The sequence below is a fragment of the Phyllostomus hastatus genome, unplaced genomic scaffold (genome assembly GCF_019186645.2).
Source record: "Phyllostomus hastatus isolate PE091 unplaced genomic scaffold, TTU_PhHast_1.1 phas_scaffold_317, whole genome shotgun sequence".
NCBI lineage: Eukaryota > Metazoa > Chordata > Mammalia > Chiroptera > Phyllostomidae > Phyllostomus > Phyllostomus hastatus.
In genome coordinates, this window is record NW_025334023.1 from 14218373 (window position 1) to 14233108 (window position 14736).

Below are 14736 nucleotides of genomic sequence, written 5' to 3' on the forward strand. Positions count from 1 at the left end.
AACAAGGTAAACCCTTGAAGCCTGTAATAATTGCATATACCTGCTATGATAAAATGATTAAGATGGTAGCACCTAATCGGGGTGCTGTGAGTGGTAGGTGATGAAAATTGTGTGTCAGTGGGCAGGAATCTGCATCTCCTTAAATCTCCAACACCAGCCCTACGACAGATGTAATTTCTTCTTGCTTTTCTATTTTTGTGGTGTTTTATTATTGACACAATTGATTTTAATGTTGATGTGACAGGAATAGCTGAAGGTGCTTTGGTTAACTTACTGTACTTATTATTTTACTTAATGAAGATTAGACATGCTTTAGAAAATGTGTTTTGTTTAGAATATTTTGTTTTTAAACTGTGCTGTAAACACAGGGGAATGTAATGATAAACCTGACATGGCCCCTGCTACCATGAATCTCACTTTTGAAACTATTGGGTTGGCCAAAAAGTTCGTTCAGTTTTTTGCATAAAATAAAAGACACATTTTTCATTTTCACCAATAACTTTATTGATTTGGATATTTTGAGCATGTTGGCTATCTCCTGCTATTGGGTTCTAGGGTATAGAACCCAATATTGGGATGCTGCTAAACATCTTCCAGTGTATAAGAGAGCCCCACAGCAAATAATTATTTGGCTAAAATGTCAATAGTACAAGAAATTTTGCAAACCACTTTTGTCATGTTCGATGAGTCATAGCACTCTCTCCATACCCTGCACAGATCGTTTTTATGTTGCAGTTGTGTTTTTACCTTTCTTGAAATAATAAAGCATGATATGCCGAAAATGTTGTGTATCTTACCAAATTCAGTATTAAAATAGCTGCACAAAAATTCACCAATTTTGATGTTTTCTTTAAGTGCACATTGATATGACAGCTGTCACAATACAGTCTAACAAAATTGTTGCATATGAAGTGAAAGACAACTAAGCACTACTAGAGCCATCATATGGAAAAAACTAAATGAACTTTTTGGCCAACTCAATATTATTTCATTTGGGTTTCTTTTATTTTTTCTCTTGAATAGTTAGTGTAAAATATTTTAAACGTAATTTTTTGTTAAATAGTTTTCATTTAGAATGTAAGTAAAGTTGATATTTTGGTCTTATTATGGTATGTGTTGGAAATTTTCATTATCACATGCACATGATCTCTTAGGGTTTAATTACTTTTAATCCCAATAGAACATAGGCCTACAGAGCTGGGGTTAAGGAAGGGCATGGAAAGAAAGCTATTGCTTGAAGCTAAAAGCTCTTTTGTATCTGAATTGTGGCTGTCTAAATGACTGACTTTTTTTTTTTCAGTTGGCATGGTTTAGTAATCATTAAAATTTTTTGTTTCCTCTGTAGTCTGTAGTAAAGTTAAAGCAATGAAAAATTTCCTATTAATGTTTTTAATAACGGGACACTTTTTAAAAAGGTCATTACACTTAAATCATCTGATAAATGTAAACTCATTGCAGATTGATTTCTTATCATTGAGATGTATGCATTTATACTGAAGCTTACATATTACATATTTTCTGTATGCTAACTCTGTATTAACACTATTGTTTAAAAATCCCAACAGAGTTTGATTAATCTTAATCTGTTGTACTAAGAACATGTTTAGTGAACATTCTCTAAATAGAAAAATTTTGCGGTGTATCTTTCAAATATTTTGGAATCTTTTAAATTCAAAAAGCACTTCGTGTCAGTTTATTTGCTCTTTGGAAAATTATGTGAGAAAAATTGAAACTTTTTCTGTACACGCTTCTTTGTGAATTGTCAGTGATCCAAAAACTCATCAAAAAGATATTAGAGAACAGTGTGTGAATATTATATATGTGTTGTGTAAGGACAGTTTAATTTCAGATTATTTTTTAATTCAAGAGAGTTATTAATCATCAATGGTAATAGAGTATGCCTTTAAATATTATTCTTTGAAAAATGCATAGTGCGGAATTAATCTATAGTTTTTCCTGACAGAATAGCTTTTAGGTAAGAGTTTCACAGAAAGAAGTATCTGATTACTTTGGGTTTTTAAAACCAGCAGCAATAGAGTAGTTTTTAGTAAATTACTGTTTAATCATATAGTAAACGAAGGAGGTTCTAATGCTAAGCATGTTTTAAAAACTGTAGACATGACAAATTGTGTGTACATAACAGTAGTTAGATGCTTGCTTTTTTTTCCTTAAGTATTTTGTGTTGTATAAGGGGCTTTACACAAAATGAAGTTATCTATATTCTATATATTGAATGCCTGTAGCTCCAGCTCAGTGGCTGGAATGTGATATGCTCAATAAAACATAGATATTGTTAAACACTCTTGTGAATAAACACTAATTTATAAGATTTACAAATACCTGGGTTAGAAGTGTTAGTACATATTGGTTTACCTTTCTTTATGAAAACCCAGTAGGCAAGTCCTCTTAACTAAATAAAAAAATTGGGGTGCCATATATTACTTATAAAATGATTTTTTCTGACAAAACTTTCTTTTTATTATGGAAAATTTTAAACTTATATGAAGAAGAGTAGCCATCTTCCAGCTTTAATAATTATACACTGATTGCCAATGTCTTTTGCCTATATCTGCACCCACTTTCCTTATTATCTTCCCTCAATAATTTTGAAGCGAATTTCAGACATGATGTAATTCAATCTGCAAATATTTTAGTCACTAAACCATGGACTTGTATTTTAAAAGTATAAACATAATATTATTCATGTCACTTAAAAGGTTTTCCTATTCAGATCACTTATTTAATCAGGGCTGGTATTTTCCTGTCATCTCTTTCCCTCATTTGTTAAAGTGAGAGTGGAAATAACATTCCCACTGGTTAATAAATCTTAAATTTGTTTTAATTGGTTGGTTCTGCCTCCTTCCATTTCTCTCTAGTTTCCTAGAAACCAGTTCCAAAAATGAGTAATGAGGGTTTTAAAATTGTAATGTCATCGATTTCAACATATTTTCTGTGTTTGCCTCCTTTGTAGTTATCCTTCTTATGGTCAGCTGGCTCCTCGAGCCTGCCAGGAGAAGCCTCCAGAGGTGGCTTCTGAATTCTTTTGATGGAACCCTCGTAGTGTTCTGGTAAAATGAGATTTTTGTCCTGCTCATTTGCTTGCCCCAGCTAGAATTACTATTTCTCCCAGGAGCTGTGCTAATTTATGAAAGGATTTTAATTTATAAAATGATTTTATCCTTAAAAATCCCATAAATTAAAATTTTGATTTAACCTAGGCAGTTTTGATTGTATAGGATACATGAATGGATCATTTCTTAAGATCTGTCCACTACTGAAGTTAGTTGTCTGGGAGTTGTTCCCCTAGGAATGTCTGTTACTTACAATAAAGTTCATCTTTAAAGACAATAAATTTTTGTGAGGGGAGATTTGAGTGAGGAGCATTGTACTATTTATTTACATATACTTATTAGTAATTAATCTCCATTTATAAGTAGGGAAACAGATTTGTAAAATTATGATTTGGCTTTGTGAAAAATTGTGAAAGTTAGTAATTTGAGTCACCCAATTTATGGTCTGCCATTCTAGTGATAATGTGCCACTTTTAGATTTAAAATTGGTGTGGGAGTGAACGTAAAGTTAGTTCATAACACAGGAGAGGGAAATGTAAAGATTAAAAAACCCAATCTTTAAAGATAAGGTACTAGAAAGTGTGGTTATTATTGTGTGGTTAGTATTATATTTACTTTGTTCTCATGTCTTATAATTAGTCTTATAATCAGTCTTAGCCCAAATAATAGTTTGACCAAATGCTTATATGATTAATTAAGAATATTTTATTTTATTGGGTTCTCAAACGTTTTCTGACTTTGAAATTTTAAATGTTTAGAAATGCCAATGCTTAGTTTGTATCTTAGATATGTCAAACCAAGTAGAGTCATTAGTAACACTCTTACAATTTATTTTCCCACAGAGATTTAGCTTTAATTTATATGTCAGAGGTTACGTTGAAGCACTTCACAGAAAATCTCAGAGGTAAACACAGTAAGTTAGAGGGGCCAGGTGGGGAAAGCATGTGTACCAAGTTGACTAAGTGGAGTACCTGAGGCCAGATTCTGATTAATGTGTCCACGTGAAGTGAAAACAGCGAATGGAGAAATACTTACTGCCTGTGATAAAGTACTGTAGTTGGGTTGGAAGTGCCAAATCTGAGATCCTGTTGAACTCGGTATAACCCTCCCATGAGCTTTGGGGATCTTTCAGTTGCTGACCTTACCTGCCATGGATTCTCAAACCACCTTCTCTCTGAACCCATTCAGAATATGGTCTGTTGTAATGATTGCAGTAAGATGACCTGCACGTGCCATGTATGTGTGTGTTTGTATGTGCACATGCTTGTGCATGCAGTACCATTTAATTAACTTTATGTTGATAGTACTTTGACTATTGAGAATCTTTAGTGTTGAGGTCTTTTACTACTTTAGATTTCAAATTTTGGAGAATTTTTCTAACAAATTGTAAAACTGTAAAGAAAATATCTTGTCACCATGCAGTTTCAGTAGCTTCTTATTGTTTGTGTTAATATAAACAAAGTCAGATTCCTTTACCATTCATTCATCAAGCACAGAATGTTACTTATGCCTTGCTAGAGGCTGTTTATTTGCCTGTCTTTCAAAATCAAACCTTCTTAGACTATATTATACTTTGAGACTCAGTTGATGTTTGTATCTGACTTTGTTTAGAAAGAGCGCTTTGTGTTTATGCTACAGGATGTTTTGCTAAATAAGGTTATTTATTCAGAATTCCCAGCGACAAATTCAGAGTTGAACAATGAGAGAGAGCATCGTCACAGACTCCTCTCTGTTGTGAGGGTGAAATGTAGTGGGTAACTAGATGGTGTGCAGATGCCAGTTGTGTAAAGTGTAGAAAGGGGGGCAGTGCAGTTTGCACAGGCATCTTTTTGTTCAGGCCCCACACCCAATCTAGAAGCCTCTATTTAAAAACGAGTAAAAATTTTCTTTAAATTGATTGATTAGAGCTAATTTGAGTTAAATCTGAAAAAAGTTATAGACCAGCATTTTGTGTGTGTTTTTGTTTTAAGCACTCTCCCTCTCCTTATCATGTTTTTTAAAGGTATAAAAGTTATAATATGCTATTTGGCAATACATTTTAAAGTATGTAGAAATATATAAAGTAAAAAAATGCCTATCCCCTCTTAGTCTTTTTCATTCTCATCCTCTGGATTAACCACTGCTAACAGTTTAACTGTTTTGTGTCTGTCTACCTATCTATGTATCTGTGTATCTATCTGGTATTTATCCACATATTGTTGACTGTTTTGTATTTATCCACATTATATAAGCATACCTCTGTATGGGCATAGAGAAAGACTATATTATATATCTATTTTAATAATAAAAATGGGATCATACAGAATCTGCATATTACCTTTTCTTATGTATGCCAATCCAACTTACTCTATAACTGTTGTGTAATTATTGTGTAGTGCAGATGTGCTATCATTTATTTATACCTTCTTCTAGCATTGCCCATGTGGGCTGTTTTCAGTATTTTAGTTCTCTAATGGTGAATGAACATCCTTGAGCATATACTCTTAGGCACTTTTAGCTATTCTTGTGCTGGGTAGATTTGTGGAGGAATTGCCCAGTCAAAGGTGTGTACATTTGAAATATTGATCAATAATGCCAAATCGCCTTCCCCAAAGTTGGGATTAGTTTATGCTGTAGCACACATTATGACAATGTTCCTTTCCTCACACCTTTGCTTACACTGACACTTTAACCTTTGGCTTTTTTAACAGGTTCGGAAAACTCATTACTTTTCGCCTTTTATTTTCTTAAAATTTAAACTGATTTGTAGATGTCCTGAATCATTTCTCTGATTTGCGACTTTTTTTTGGCAGTTTACAAAGAATACAGGCTATATATATTCAGGGATTTCACTGAATAAATGAAAAAAGAATACCGGCTATATATATTCAGGGATTTCACTGAATAAATGGTTATTTATTTGACCACTTATTGGTCAAATAAATAAATAAATAAATAAATAAATTTGACCAATAAGTGGTCAAATTCCTTGCTGTTCTGGAAAACTTCCCTTTGTTACTTCAGTATTTATTTTTTTTTTCTGTTGAAATGTGAATCAAGCTTGCTATGTTCCTGCAGGAGTATCTAAATGATATCAGTTTTGTTAACATTCATATTTTTATAATTTATCCCATGTTTGAGGTTTTAGAAGATGAATGATAAAAATGAGATAGTATGATAGCACATTTTCAAAACTCGTAAGTTCATAAAATTTAATAGATTTAAAAAGTGTTTTAGTCTTATTGTTATTACTTTTTTAAAACTAGGAGATAGTAAACTCTGTAGGTAAGGATCAATAGATACTTCTTTTTTTTTCTCTACAGAATTTTCCATATTCCTTAGTAAGGATTTGTTGGTTTATGTTGACTTACAGTTAGTAATTGAAATTCATGAAGGGAATGTATTTATTGGAAATGTTTTAAAATTTCAAACTTGAAGAAGTATTAATGTTATTTTTTTCCAAACATGGTTAGCTCACCTGCTTGAGAAGATGAATTATTAATTTTGTGGAACATTTTCATGGCCATTGTTGAGTCTTGGTTAACCGTCGCTCTCTGCTATTCCCCATCTTTAAAATGTTTTCCTTTAGTATTTTCTGGTTGCTACCACAACATAAAATGAATTCTAATGCAAATGCAAACTCTATGTTTAAAATTACACACACATATTTTATATGTCTTTAGCTTAAATTTTAACTTTTTTATGTACATTTCTCCCAAAGGATTCTATTCCATAGTAATCACTTCTCCTTGATTTTGTATTGTTCTTTAATTGCTTTTTGTATATTATCTCATTGCTTCATATATTCTCAAGGGCAAAGACTATCTTTGTCATTTTTTAATTATATAAAAATTAACATTTTTCCAATGTAATATATTCTTCCCATGATTGTATAAAGTGGAGCAGTGTTTTTTTAAAAGTCTTATTATTGTACGATGTCGTAGTTTTTGAAAGCTTGCCTTATCCCATGCGTGAGCTTACTATTATCTGTAATATACATCTGTAATCATGACCTTTTCCACGTTTCCCTTCCAGGAATCCCATGAGTTCTTAACTGCATAGTAATCATTTAAAACTTATTAAGAGTTTGAGCATAGCAAGTGGAACATCTGAGTGGACAGCATCCTTCTGGTAACACATGTTTACAGAAATATTTGTAGAGCTGGGAAGTATGCATCCTGAAACTGCTATTAAAATAGGATTAAAAAATCTTTTTGAAAGGTGAAGATCTAGCAGGGCCAGATATTCTTTTTAACTAAATCATACAGAACAAGGAAATGCTACTCTAATACTTTCGAATCTGCTGACTCCTAAGAGAGTTGTCTCACAGAGATCTTACTCGCTTTATTTCATAACCTGTTTAGATAGGACTGAAGCTGATCTGCCCTCAAGTTCTTTCTTGCTTGTTTACAGATAGTCTCCAGACTTCAAAGCTCTTCTCCCTGATAGACATAATCTCCATCTTTGTGAGGTACTGTCACTGCCTAAATCCATTTGATCTTTGTCTGCTGTCTTTGAGGATTATTATAGAGAATGCCATGGACAGAAAACCATTTGGTTAAAAAAGAAGTTTTGATAGTGGTACTAGGTGAAAGAGAATGGGATTGGGGTGGGGAAAGAAGTATTTTTAATAAGAATTAAGCAATCTTTTACTTCAGCTTTCTTTTTGGTGGTATCTTAGTCATTGGAAAACTTGAAACTGACTCTTAGACAATCAAATCCAAATACTGACAAATCTTGTGGAATTTCAAAGACCTCCCAAAAATGGTACCCTAAGAATCTCCAGAGTATGTTTCAAGAGGAAGCAAGGAGGAAGCCACAATGTCTTTTATGTCCCAATTTCTTAAGTCACACACCATCACTTTGGCCACATTCTCCCCATTAGAAGTGAGTTACTAAATTCAGCCAACACTTAGGAGGGGAAATAGGTTAATAGGTTCCACTCTTTGAAGGGAGGCACATAAGGAATTTGTGAAATATATTTTAAAACCACCATGGTCATGATATATGGGTTTAAAAATTTTGCTGTTAGAGCATATTATGTGGGATTTTTTTGCAGTAATGTTAATAAATGACATATGCTGTAGGGTTTTTTTTTGGTGAAGTTGTTTTTAGGTTTTGCAATCAGTGTTATACTCTTTTTACAGAAATAACTTGGAAGTTTTCCTTATGTTTTTGGAGTAGTTTCAAGTATCGAGTGTTCGCAGTTTTTAAAAGTAAGCTAGAATTCTGAGAAACCATCTGGGCCTGGGGCTTTTTTGTTGGGAGCTGTGTAACAATTTTTTCTATTTCTTTTATAATATTTGATTTATGTAGGCTTTCTGTCTCTATTAAAGTCATTTCTGGTACCAATTTCAGTATTTTTTAAGATTAATTTTGAAAGCAAATTTTTACTCAGAAGACCATATCTTTGTTTTTGTACTAAAGCCAATGAGAATAAAAATAAAATTACATACATATTTTATGTATAGGCAAGCATCAGAAATATATCATTTCTTTAAAGAGAAGTATACCTTTCTTATTTATACTTTCTTTAACCTGAAGATGAAGGCATTGTTAATTAGGTAAATATAAGTGAATATAAGCATTTTTTAAAACATACTTTTTTTGTAGTGTGTGTACTATTTGAAGACATTGGTCATCATATTACTTATAAATGACAGAGATAAGCTTTAACTTACGTAATTTGATATAGTGATTTGAATTTGTTGTTTTTAGGTCTTTTCTCATTTAAACAACCTTGCTTGAGTTTATTTCTTTATAAAATAAGTTTACATATTGAATAGAGTGATTATATCTGTGAATGAGCCATGTGATACTGTTTTCATACATATTTTGGTTATTCGGTTTCCATTTTTTGTTTACTCATTCCTTTTCCATCAAATATTATAGTACACTGTTAAGTTAGGATTGCATGTCATACAACAGTGGAGGTAATGTGGTACCTGCTCTTGGGGAGGTTGGATCTAATAGATTCCAAACAAGGACAGTGGTAGTAAGATCTGATTCGAGAAATATTTTAGATGTCTGAAAATTGTAAGATAAATTTATAAAACCACCTTATCTATGATTTTTCTTAAGGTTAAGATATGGTTCATTAAAAAATTAGCCTGTTAATTTTTATTAATATTCTTCATATTTTGTACACATTTTTCAGGTTTTCCCATTTTGTTTTTGCATTTATTTTTCTAAAGAGCTAAATATTAATGAAACCAGATGCCAAAATTATTTTATTTTTTAAAATATATTTTATTGATTATGCTATTACAGTTGTCTCATTTTTTCCTCCTCTTTGTACACCTCCACCATGTACCCCCCTCCCACCATCATTCCCCCACCTTAGTTCATGTCCATGGGTCTTCCATATAAGTTTTCTGGCTTCTCCATTTCCCATACAATTCTTAATCTACCCCTGTCTGTTTTGTACCTACCATTTATTTTTCTTATTCCCTGTACCTTTTCCCCCATTCTCCCTGCCCTCATCCCTGATAACCGTCCATGTGATCTCCATTTCTGTGAGTCTGTTCCTGTTCTAGTTGTTGGCTTAGTTTGTTTTTGTTTTTGTTCTTTTTAGGTTCAGTTGTTAATAGTTGTGAGTTTTTTGTCATTTTACTGTTCATATTTGTGATCATCTTCTTTTTCCTAGATAAGTCCCCTTAACATTTCACATAATAAGGGCTTGGTGATGATGAACTCCTTTAACTTGACCTTATCTGGGAAGCACTTTATCTGCCCTTCCATTCTAAATGATAGCTTTGCTGGATAAAGTAATCTTGGATATAGGTCCTTGCCTTTCATGACTTCAAATACTTTTTTCCAGCCCCTTCTTGCCTGCAAGATTTGTTTTGAGAAATTAGCTGATAGTCTTACGGGCACTCCCCTGTAGGTAACTGTCTTTTTTTCTCTTGTTGCTTTTAAGATTCGATCCTTATCTTTCATCTTGGGTAATGTAATTATGACATACCTTGGTGTGTTCTTCCTTGTCTCCAACTTTTTTGGGACTCTCTGAACTTCCTGGACTTCCTGGAAGTCTATTTCCTTTGCCAGATTAGGGAAGTTCTCCTTCATTATGTTTTCAAAATCTTGCTTTTCCTGTTCTCCTCCTGGCACCCTTATGATTCGGATGTTGAAACATTTAAAGTTGTTCTGGAGATACTTAAGCCTCTCCTCATTTTTTTGACTTCTTGTTTCTTCATTCTGTTCCAGTTGAATGTTTATTTCTTCCTTCTGCTTCAAATTGTTGATTTGAGTCTGAGTTTCCTTCCCTTCATGTTGGTTCCCTGTACATTTTTTAAAATTTCACTTTGCGTAGCCTTCTCTTTTTCCTCTGTTTTGCAACCACACTCAATAATTTCTGTGAGCATCCTGATTACCAGTGTTTTGGATTCTGAATATGATAGCTTGGCTATCTCTTTGTCACTTAGTTGTATTTTTTCTGGAGCATTGATCTGTTCTTTCATTTGGGCCATATCTCTTTGTCTTGGTGTACCTGTTATAGAGTAAGGGGCAGAGCCTTAGGTGTTTACAAGGGTGAGGCAGCTCACCATTGTGGTGCTGTATGTGGGGGAGGGGTCTGAGAGAGAACAAGTCCACTTGCTCAGCTCTTCCTCAGCTTTCAGTCACTTCCTCCACTACCCATAAGCAAATTGGGCTCTTCCGGTGCTGATTCCCAGGTAGGTGGGTTTGTGTACATTCAAGGGCCCTGTGGGTCTCTCCAACAAACTCTCCTGTGAGGCTGGGAGTTTTCTTTTGCCACCTCAACCCCCACAGGTTTTTTTCAGTCGGAGGTTTTGAGACTTTATTTCTCTATGCTGGAACCCTGGGTTGTGTGGTCTGTCTCGCTCCCCAATTGTTACTCCTCGTTTATCTGCATGCGAAGGTGGGAGTGCCTGCTCTGCCAGCCACCCCTTCGCCCCGCCTCACCCTCCTGGTCCTCCAGCTGCTGCCTTGCCACACTGTTCCCTTCACCCCTGCTGCCCATCTCCGCCCCTCCTACCGGTCTAGATAAATGTCTCTTCTTTAACACCTTGGTTGTTAGACTTCCATGCAGTTCAATTTTCTGATAGTTCTGGTTGTTTTTTGTTTTTAAATTTGTTGTTGTCCTTCTTTTGGTTGTGTGAGGAGGCAAAGTATATCTACCCATATCTCCTTCTTCTCCAATTTTGGGGCTGGAAGTCCCAAAATTGTTTTAGTTACTAATAATTGGAGATGAACCCTTTTTTGAGGGGGGTAAGTATTAATTAGTTGCTACTAAGTACCCAAGGAATAACTGTTTTGCTTTTAAGTTTTTGGTTATGGCATTAAGATTATCTGAAATTTTTTAATTGTATAATTAGTAAAAAAGAATTAACTCAATTAGTTTTCTTTTTCATTTTTCTTTTGTTGGTTCATATTCATGTCCTACCTGTTCATAAGTTAAGAGAATGATATATTATGCTTAGTTTGAGTTTTTACTGGGCCTAGGTCATGCTAGGATATAGTAGGTGCCCAATAAATTTCTACTTAACTGGTATATATTGAGGCAGTGCTGTGGAAAATTATGAAATATTTTTGTGGTAAAATATAATCTTGTTATTTTTGTATTGTTCCACTTACTGTCAGGGAAAGTTAATGTAGTAATTTTCTAATTAATATATTCATGCTTATTCTTTATGTCTATTTTGAGTCAATGAAATATGTGAGAGTACACTATTGTGTGAATTTTAAGTCTTTTTAATGGTTTTTATTTCCATTGCATTTAATGAAAAAGTAACTTTTTTTTTGGCTTCACACAGAAGGCAACGTTCCCTCTGCTGAAGTTTTAGGGGGAAAAAGGTTAATGAATGTAGATCTTCTTTGAATGAAATTCTGGGCAAGCTACTATTTCTTGCACATATTCTTAAAATCGATAAAACACTGCAATTAAGAGAGCTTAGTAGCCACTGTTGGACTTATTGTACAAAGCACTTATACGCCATGGCTAAAGTCTGAAGTGCATTAGTGCAGATAACTATATGCTGTTGTGAAAAGTTTTCTAAAAAAATTACTCAAATCCTTTAGTAGAAGAAGACTTTAAAAATTCTCTCCTATTATGGCATATCAGTTCTTTCTTGGAAAAACTTACTTTCTATTTTAGTTTTCTCTATGCTTTATAGCTTTACTTTTGTAGAGAATACTGATACCAGTACCAATAATGATACCAACATATTTAGGTATAGTATGAAATTTGATTATCATAAAATATACAAATTAAAGCAACCTTAAAACTCTAGTTAAAATGATCGCCTTTTATTCCTAATCTACCATGTTGAGCACGATTCCTGTTGCCTTTTACATCCTCTGTTAGCCCTCCAGAATTCTCTTTGAAGTCACTGGTTGCTACAAGTGTGGAAGTAAATAAAGAAAGGAAAACCTAACCCAGTGTACCTGGCGCTCTGGGAGAAGTCAGAGACACTTGGGTGTGAACAAGTGTATTTCTCTTTCAGCATTGAAGTGCTATACAATATATAGAACAAGTCAGGTGTGATGTACTGTTTTTTAGAAAATCATTAGGTATCTTGCTAATTTCCTGATGCTGTCATAATTTTAGCTTTTTTATAACATCATAAATAGATGAATACATCATCTTACTAAAGGTGTGAATGCATATCCCATTTAATGAACATTGTATGCTATTTTTCTAACCTTTAAAGCCATTAGTATTATGTTTAATTTTTAAAGAGTTATGCCTTTTTATCACAGTGTGAATCATACATTAAAAATTAAGTCTTAAACATGTGTTACTTGAAGGAAGTTTATTAAAATCTGAATATTCTTTACAAGCTACCAAAAGCAAGTTTAACTAGCCAAACAGGTAATTTGTTTACTGTGAAATGTTTCTTTCTTCCTTCTCTCTCTTTCTTCTCTTCTTTTCCTGCAAATTAAGCTGGCAAGAATAATTTTTATTTTGTATGTTTAAAACGTCATATCCCTACTGCATACAAGTGGAAATTATTTTTGCATGTCTTCTGTTATCAGCGTGCAGTATGTCTGCCTCCTAGTGTTAATGTTCCATGTCATTACCATGTTAACAATGGTATTTGCTTGATATTATGGTAGCATTTTAAAACAATTTTCAGTATCTGGACAAGACCATTTTACAGCAGTTGTGATCTTGTATAGAATGATACCATTCTGTTGACTAGAACTACTGAAGATTTAAACTAGTTTTTAAAAACTGATTTCATAATTTTGGGAGAATAAAATCATGTAAAAATAATATTTGTGACAGTTTTAATTGGAAACATTTCAGGATTATGTACAAAAACAGTATATAACATCAACTTTTGGAATGCTGAAATGTTAAAAAATTAAGTTATATATTTTATTAAATATTGCAGGTAATTTGTTATAATCTTTATATACTTAAAATCAAAATGAAGATTATTAAAATTACATTAACTATTATTTCACAGTCTGTTTTCACTATAGTTGACTTAACTTGGCACAAGTACTGAGAAAATAAAATTAAAAAGAATGATGTCAAAAAAATCTGTAATATGTTTAATTATTTTAGGATATGCCAGTCTTTCCAGATTAAAACTGTTGTAATTTGACTATATAAGATTTAGATGCCTGGCCATTGGAACGTTCCCTTTTTCTTTGGTGCACAGTTGGGATCACTATTTTTATGGAAAATGGTGCAAAGAACCTGAAGGTGAGGCTTTGTTTTACAGGAAGGTCTTTTCAGAGTTGTCAGGAAGTAGATTCCAAATATAATTGTTCACAACATGGTCACTATTCAGTATTTCCTGATTCCTGATCAGACAAAGCCCAGATTGAATGAATTTTCAGTGAAACCTGAGCTTTTAGAAACATATAATCCTACAAATGAGATAATGTAGTATATACTTTTAGTGGGCTTTAAAAAATGCCAAAAATTCTTCTTGAAAATTACTATCCATAAAGGAAATAAAATTACTCTCTGAATAGATATGTATTTTTGGGATACATGTTATCTGATATTAAATATTGGTGTTTATAAATTAAAGATTTGGAACATTGAGGGGATAGTGATGAAACATAGTTATGTTTTTCTAAGTTAAAAAACATGAGCTGAACTTATTTATGATACAACAAAAAAGGAAATAAAGTATTTTCAGGTTTAGGTTATCTTTATTTTCAGACAAACAAAACTAAATATTTTTACCCTTTTTAGGAATATCCTGATATAAGCAGAAGGTGCAATAACTGCATGATTGTGCGTTCTTTCAATTTAATGCAAGAAGTCGCCATTCAGCATAAATGGTAAAACATACCCAAGTTTCATACAGAGTATTATTAAGTAGTATAAAAGGAAAAATAACACTAAATTATTTTGTGTTGTCACATAAAAAACACTTTACTCATATATCAGAATCAAGAAATAAGATGGTAACCTGTAACTTAGATACAGATGTCTTTCTGAGTTAGCAAGTGACATTTGCTAAATTTGTGCTGTCAGTGGGATAGATTTCTTTATGATGGTAATGAACAATTTTATTAAAATTCTTAGTTTTTCATTACTTAGTGATTAATTTGTAGCCACTGTGGTTTTGCCTGTGGCTTGCCCCTCAACCCCCAAAATGTCACTTACGCCTTGGCTGGGTGACTCTAGTGGAGTGTTGTCTGGTACACCAAAAAGTTGTGGGTTTGATCCCCAGTTGGGGCTTGTATGGGAGACAATGGA

General features: G+C 33.1%; 1 protein-coding gene across 2 annotated transcripts in view; it reads left to right on the top strand.

Annotated features, from left to right (window-relative positions):
• The window catches only part of TMEM135 (transmembrane protein 135), a 237548-nt gene that overhangs the window by 109083 nt on the left and 113729 nt on the right, over positions 1–14736 (top strand). The window lies entirely within an intron of this gene.